Here is an 8,666-nt window from a genome sequence, read left to right as displayed (position 1 = left end):
GGGTCCACTTCTCCTACTATTCAAGCAATGGATGGACTCATGGGCAATAATGATATTATCAATGATTTGTCTCTCGGGGATAAAAGCAGACAGGTTATGGCTAATGCAAAGCTTCAGGAGAGGTTTCATTCGATTAACGAGAATTTTAGATATGATTCTATGTTACTACACAAACTAATTGGTCTGAATTGTGACACCAAAACAGGAGACTCAACTTTTGGAATTAAGGTGATTATTGTTTCATTTACAGCACTAAGTAAATTTCCTGAGTGAAAGAAACTGGATATGGCCCTTATCAGGTCTTCTTTAATAATGTGCCAATACTTTTGGAAGAAAATAGGGGTCATACCGTCAAGTCCCAGAGCTTTATTAGGATGCAAAGAAAAAACAGCCTTCTTGACCTCCACCTCTGATACAGGTCTGATCAGCCTTGTGTTCATTGGATCTGTGATTACCCTAGGGATTCCCTGCAAGATGGAGTCAGATAGCTGGGGGTTACTCGTTGTAAAGAGTGATTGGAAGTAACTCTGTATTTCCCCTTCAACTTCCACCCCCGAGCTGCACCAACTACCGTCCTCTCTCTGTAATCCAAATATATTATTTCTTTTCCTCCTCCCTTCCACTACAGCATGGAAATATTTAGTATTTTTATCGCCCTCCTTTAGCCAGTTTACTCTTGCTTTTTGCCCCCAGTAAATTTCTTCTTGTCTGTACGCCTCTGCCAATTCCTTTTTCAGCTCCCTAATTATCCCCCTATTGCCAGTTTCTCCCTTTTTCTGTTGTTCTGCAATCTCCTTTTTCACTCTTTGAATCTTCCTTTTAGCATTTACATTCTTCTGTTTATTCCATCCAATCAAAGCCCCCCTAACAGTCTTTATCTTCTGGTGCAGTTGAAAGAACCTGGAGCCTTCTTGCTGTAGCTCTCAAGCTCTGCGGATAATACTTTCCACCTCCTGATGTTGCAACCATCGCTTATCAAAATAAAATCATTTCTTCTATCCCCCTTCTCTCGGCTCAGTGTCTAAAAGGAGCATCAGGTGATCAAATGCCTCATTCTGAATATGGGTACATTTTGCCTTCCCGTTTTTTTCCCTCCAATGCCTACTACAAAGCACTCTATCCAATCTTTCTTTGATTTCACCAGTTCCTTCCTAGTTGTTTGTCCAGGTCCACGGAGTGCCGTCAAAGCCAATATCAATAAGTTGGTTGCTGCTCACAAAATTCCTAAAACTGTCAAAGCTTTTCTCAGGCCTTCTAAGTCCTCCCCATTTCTCATCATTTGACATAATATCATTCATATCCCCGACTATCAACCAGTTGCTTCCCCACAACCATTTCGTCGCCTCTATAATTTTCCACTGTTGCGCCCTCACATGATCAACATTACTAGCATATATACAGATAAGCCACGAGTCAGTCTTACACCCATCTCCCTGAATTTGCACTTCAATAGTAAAATCTGTGAAAAGTACCCTCCGAACCTGTAACTCTTTCCTCCATAAAACAGCCATACCACCAGACTTACCCACAGGGTCAACAACAAATAAATTGTCATATCCAATTTTCTGTTTGACTTTGTTTAGAATATCCTTCCAATTTTTGGTCTCGGACAGGAAAACTAGCTCTGGGGAGTGGAGTTGAATAACTTCCTTAAGTTGGGGAACTGTCAAGGGGCTCCCCACGCCTCGACAGTTCCACACCAGAGCTCTCGTTGAGAATGAGGAGCCCCATTAAGGTTGGACTCCACCACCTCGATCGTCTGTTCCAGAACTAACTCTCCTTGCATCATCCTAGATTTCTTTCTCCTTTCCAAGCCTTCCTCCCTCACCCCCCCCATTCTCTTTCCCTCGTAATGCAATCTGTTTCCTTTTACTCCCCCCAATTGCAACTTCCATTACTTCATTTTTCTCAGATAAAGGCACTCTCCTGCCCACCTCCCGAACCAACCTCGTCCATGCCTTGCTCCTCATATATGTCCCATCAGGTTCCTTTCTGCCACCAGTACACTTTCCCACTCCTCCACTCCGGTCCACCTTTTCTGGCATGTCCTCATCAATCCACATAGTATCATAACTTACGTTATTTGGAGTCATATGTACTGGTGGCTCAGAGCTCCTGGCCTGTTCCAAGCTTTGACCAGGACTGTGTTTCCAATACCCCTCCCCTCAATCTGTTGCTCCCTCCTCGAGTGCACTAGCTCAATTCCCATATTATTCTCTTCCTGACCTCCCCTAGGCCCCTGACCCGTTTCCTCATGTTCCCTAACCTCTGCCCCCCTCTCATGGTTACCTTGCTCTTCTCATTCACTCTCCAAGTCAACAATAGACGTTCTGAAGTTCTTTCCTCCATTGCCTTTTTCCAGGCATCCCTCTCATTTTCAGTCTGGCTCGAATTTCTCCCAACATTCTGTTTTTTACCTGGGCTTCTGGGGTTGCTCGCCCTCAACCAGGCCCCATACTGAGGTGCCTTATCCGTACTAATGCCTTTCATGCTACAGTTTCTCTCATTATGTCCCACAATTCCACAGCAATAACAAAAATCAAGGCACTTCTCATACTTAAACTCTATCCACCTGGCATTTCCATTCAATTTCACTGTTGTTCCTCTGAATACGGGTTTGTTCAAATCCAATTCCACCAAGATCTTTATGAGTTTGCCATCTTTACCTCCCTCATTCGGAATTAAGATCTCAATAACCTTGTTAAAGACCCCCCCCAATCTTTCTGCCTACCTCCTTTGTCACCCAATGAATTGGTAAATTCTATAGTTGGACCCATATCCATGTCTTGGTAAAAGCCCCTTCATCCTGCTCCACTCCTTCCTTCCATGGCACCAGAACTAGAAACATATTATCATAAATCCATGGTCTGCCACTCAGCACTCTGTTCATATCTTTTTCATTACTAAAAATAAACTGAAACATGTTAATCCCAATCTCAACCACCTTCAAATTCTTAACATACGGCCACAAGTTGCTAGCAAAGCTTTTAATACCTGAGAGATTCGCACTCTTTTCTCCAAACACCTACCCTATAATACTCATCTGACATTTTGCCACCCCCTGATACGCATCTCTACCCTCGAGCAGAACACCCTTTGCTTCCTCATCAGTTAGAACAAATCTTCTCAACACCTGTTCCAGCTCCTCGGCCATTTGACTTATCCACAGGGAACCCCAACTAACCACCCGATCAAATCCTCTACCAAGCAGAACCTGTGAAAAGAGGTAGAGGCCACAAAAACATAGAGATCCAACCAAATACAGCAGCCGACCAGGAATAAAGGAAAAACCACCTAACACTACCACACAACTAAAAGCAAAGAAAACTAGACACGCAAACCAGGACAAAAGTAAAAGAAAAAATGAAATCAGTCTGCAACTTAACCCAACAAAACAGAAATCAAATCGATCTACAATTTGGCCAGTGAAGATCGGTCCTGCAGAGCATGGTATCCCCCTTTCGACACACAGAATACAACGCAGAGCAATGAATCATCAAACCCACGAGATCACCGTTGCTTACCGCCGTAGTAACAGTGGATCGAGACGGTTAGTAAAGGGAATCGAGACGAAAAGGAAAGGTGCGGGATAATATATTTAGTAAATATAAAGAATTTGTCATAGTATACATAGATGATATTTTAATATTTTCCAGAACAAGAAAAGAACATATAGGACATTTAAAATTAGTTTTTGCAGAATTTATTAAGCATGGTATAATAATCAGTTCTAAGAAAGCACAATTTTTTAGAAAAAACATAGAATTCTTAGGAATAGAAATAGGACAAGGAAAGATAAAACTACAACCTCATATTTGTAAAAAGATCTTAGAATTTCCAGATAAAATAGAAAAAACAAAAAAGTTACAATAATTTTTAGGATTATTAAATTATACTAGACCATTTATGAAAAATTTAAATAAACTAGTAGCACCACTTTACAGTAAAACATCAATAAAAGGACAAAAGTTTTTCAATAAAGAAGATATAAAACTAGTACAAGAAATAAAAAGAGAAATTAGTAGGTTAACAGATTTAAAATTACCTTTAGACACAGATTACCTAATAATAGAATGTGACAGAAGTAATTTAGAATGGGGAGCAATTCTTTTAGCAAAACCCAATAAATACAGCAGAAAGGAAGAAGAACAAATATGTAGATATGCTAGTGGAAAATATAAAGAAAAAGGAAATATAAGTAGCATAGATGCAGAATTATTAGCAGTAAAATATGCTTTGGACAATTTTAGATTATTTATCATCAATAAGTCAGAAATAACAATTAGAACTGATTGTGAATCCGTAGTAAAATTCCATAAAACATACACAGAAAAAAGAAGCGGTACTAGAAGATGGCTAAACTTTTATGATAGTATTATAGGAAATGGTTATAAAGTAAAATTTGAACCCACAAAAGGTAGTGATAACAAATTAGCTTATTATCTATCTAGAACTGCTAACACAATTTTTGATCCAGATGACACAGCAATTTCCTAAAGCCCAGATTGGCTAATGGGAACTCACCAAGTACCCCAAAGGCACAAGTCTACATTTCCACAGCTATGAGGAAGGTAATTTAGAAGAAATTCAGCAAGATATCTTAAATAACCTCTAGAATAGTAGAATTAGCACTGATAAAGTGAGAAATTTAAATATTTTAGCATTTTATTTAAATAATTTACCAAAACAAAGTTTTTCATATTATGTAATAGTCAAGGGAAAAACACCTGGAATTTATTCCAAGTGGATTTCAGTAGTCGAACAAATCAAAAATTTTCAAAAATCCTTTATGGAAATCTTTTCATAGCATACCTGAAGCCTTAGAATTTGCAAGAAGTAGCATTGGTATCAGTTTTCATGTAGATCCTAAAGCTAGCATGGATGGTATGAGGGTGCCAGTACAACCAAGTACGCAAGCCCCTAGTACTAGTAGAAGTTATCAGCATGCAGTAGAAAGAGATAATATAAATAGAATAGAATTTTGCAGACATTGTAGAAGTATGGAAGATGCTATTAGAAACCTAAATTTTAAATGTAGAAATTTTGAAGAAGAGACCAATTCTCTTAAAGAAAAGGTCAAATCTTTGACTGACCAGCTCAAAAAGATGTGCAAAATATCATAGTCACAAAGTGAGACTATTCTCACACAAATCTCTGAGATCGGAGAGTTTCAAGGAAAAATGTCTCATACAGTATCACAATTGGCCAGTTCTTCATCCGGCCCAGCAAAAGAAATTTTCATAAAAGAAAAGCCCATTTCAGAAAGGCCTTCTGAATACATAAAACCTTGAATGTTTTTCAAAACCCACCAAATGCTAGAACCTCTTCCTTTACCCATCATAGAAATTATCAGCCAAAAAGTACAAGATCAGCACTTTGCAAAAATCCTAGCAGTCCAAAATTATCTCAAAGAACTAGCATCAAACCCAACAGAAGCATCAAATAGAAACCTGAAAATCTCTTGTAGCTATTTTCTAAATCCTAGAAAAAGTTGTCCAGATACCCAGCACCATCCTTGTGAACACATAACAATAAATAACCATTGTACATATACTCTAGATTATTTTCTATTCAAAGTCTCTATTATTATGCACAGATTCAATAGAGCCCCACGACTAAATGTCAATGGGGAAAAAGTTGTTTTAACCCCCAGCTTCGCATGGATTATGGATTCCTTGAAATTATTTATTTCATGAGACCAGAGGATACTTTCAAAATGGGGACACATTTAGGATATTTTGTTAGAAGAATGTTAGATTATGGTGACTGGATAAGAGTACATATCAGATCAGCACCATCAGAATATCCGGGATTATTTGATTTAGAACCAACAATCCATAGAATAAAAATAACAGTCAGCAATATCAGGCCAGTCTTTGAAGGCCCAATACCAGCAGATCAAGTTGTAGAATGTCCACTCAGTTTAGAAGAACAGCTCAGAGAAGCCAAGGCAATCCAACTAGCATACAGACATTTTAAAGAAGAATGGAGAGATATGCGGCTTGTGTCTGAAAATAGAATTCAAAAAATCTATACACCATATAGATTCAATTTAGAAAAAGATTTTACGATACAGACAACTTATCCAGAATTATTCCAAGAACATTTAGAAGATTACATGGGCGAAGATGGAAGAAATTTAGACATACAACCATTGGTTATGGCACCAGGACCAGAAGAAAGAGAAGTAGAAGACTTTTGGGATACAGCACATTATTTCAACAGTCTGACCCCAGAAGAAGCCCTTAACATAGAAAACATGATGGAAGGCTAAAGTGGGACCCAAACACTAAGCCTTGTCGGCCAAAAGATCAATCAGTTGAAAAGCACTTTTCGGATTCCAAAATTTTAAAATCCGCAAAGAAAGCTGTACATACTAAAGACAGCTGATAATAGCTTTAGACTTTTTGGCCATTTGTCGGCCACATTCTTTTAAGTCCAGATTCCAAACTAGTTGCAATCCAAACAAATTTTGTAACAAATGAAGTCCGGGAATTCATCTATAAAAACCTCAGAGTTCTCATTCATCAAATAGGATGAACTCTTGTGAGCAACCTAAGTATAGAAATCTCTTGTAAATTTTAGCATTTCCAATAAAAGAAAAACACTTTCCAAAAACTATCTTTCATATACTTAGCATATTTGAGGAAAGGAAAATAGAGAGTAGAGATTAGTGCAGCCAACCTTAGATTGCAGTCCTACCGGAAACTTTGAAAGAGATACCCTGCAACTGAGAGTCCTAAAAGATCAAAAGACTGTGTAGTACCCATTTGAGCCGTTAGCCAAGAGGGCATTGAGGCATTTCAGGGGAAGATCAGGTGAGGCACACCTCTCAGCAGTACAGGATTCCCATTCTCATAGCATCAGAAGGATTACGAGACAAAGCAAAGCAAGAAAGGTATAATCTCTCTGATCTTTCTTAAGTACCGAGTACTCATTGTGGCGACCCCACTTCCCCCTAAGGCGAACCAGAGGGTTGGCGGGCCGTCTGCCTAGCTCTCGCCAGGACTCACGCAAACAATCTCACCCAAATCCTTCCAAAAATTAACCTAACTATTACAATAATGATCAACCATAAATAGATCAATTGCTAAAACCACAGTAACTTCAGAGATAACAGCAATTGAAGATAGCCAATCGACGGCTCTTAAATACCTCACGCGTTACAACCAAATAGTAAATTCAAACAACTTCAAAAGTATATATTCATACGACGCAAATATTTACATACGAGCCAAATATCAAAATTAGGGTTTACACTTTTCCAACTTCAAGTGGTAACCCAAGACAAAAGTACATTGTTTTATTCGAATTACATTACGAACTGCAAATCAAAGTCACAAAGTTCAAATACATTCATAAGCAAATATAAGTAGGCTCAGATTTCTCAAACGTCAAGACCTGTCAAGGAAAACAAATAAACGTGGGGTAAGCTAAAGGTCAGTGGTGCCCCAAAACATGTAATCAAATAAAACAAATAACACGTATTGATTTCAACTGAAGTAAACAAATAGGAAAGCGTATAACAGCACAAGGTAGGATACAGGGGCTCTCAGGAGCCATTCTCCACGCTTGATCAAAATTTACCGTAGTCGACACTCCGTCAACTCTCACTACTTACGGTCCATGTAGATCTTTTTCTTTTTCTTAACTCCGACACCAATCATACCCCTGTCCCGGGCCCACACACCAAATAAGAAAGCGGTAATACTCGAGTATACCCTTTGGATAAACTAGTCGAGGGATTCACCCAATGACGTCACAACATTTTCAGACTAGTCGAGGGATTCACCCAACGACGTCACAACACTTGAGATATTCACGAAAATATTTCACACAAGTCACCACTCGAAAGGCTAGTGTGATAAGGTACACACTGCTCACTTTGATGGATCAAAAACCACTTTGCAATTATCATATATCAAGTCAAGAAAGCACTTTAATCAAATAGTCAAAAAACAAGCAGGGACACTCACCAAGAGTGAAGTTCAGATCTCAAGTTGGAAATTGAAATCCGCGTCCTCGCTAAATCCTAGAAAACCAAGTGTTAAACTATAAGTTTTCTATTCAAGTCCTAGACTTATACATATAAAAGATTATCTAGTATATTACTAGTTTATTTTCTCAAAATAAATCGACAATCCACTTAATATTAAAACTGGTAAAAGTAATAAAATATTTTGTATAGTTTCCTAAAAAAATACTTTTCTTTCTCAACATGCAATTAAAACTACTTTACTTGAATAAGTTTCTTGCCGAGCAAGTTTTCCTCTAGACAACTAGGCGGAAACAAGTTTTTTTTTTTTAAGAAAAGAAAAGGAAATAAAGCAAGACTTAGGGTTTTAGAAACTAGTGAAATTACTTTCTAAAAATAATAGGGCTAGTTCGAGTTAAAGAAAGAAATATCAAGTCGGCAAAGTTTAGAAAATCCCTCCACAAGAATTTTGAACGTTAACGTACAATACTAAGTTTTATCGTTCAATACTAGGGTGAAGATATATTTAAATAGCTTGCTTAAAACTTTCTCAAGTTCACAGGATCAAAACGGATTTCTTACGATTCCGATTCACAAGCACATATTATTTCAGATTTGTCAATATAGCCAACTCATAATTCAAACAGCAATCTCACTAGGGTTTCGTCAATCATTAGCCCTAGGTTTCAAT

The sequence above is a fragment of the Coffea eugenioides genome, chromosome 6, assembly GCF_003713205.1.
Source record: "Coffea eugenioides isolate CCC68of chromosome 6, Ceug_1.0, whole genome shotgun sequence".
Lineage (NCBI taxonomy): Eukaryota > Viridiplantae > Streptophyta > Magnoliopsida > Gentianales > Rubiaceae > Coffea > Coffea eugenioides.
Note: the sequence above shows the minus strand (reverse complement) of the source record.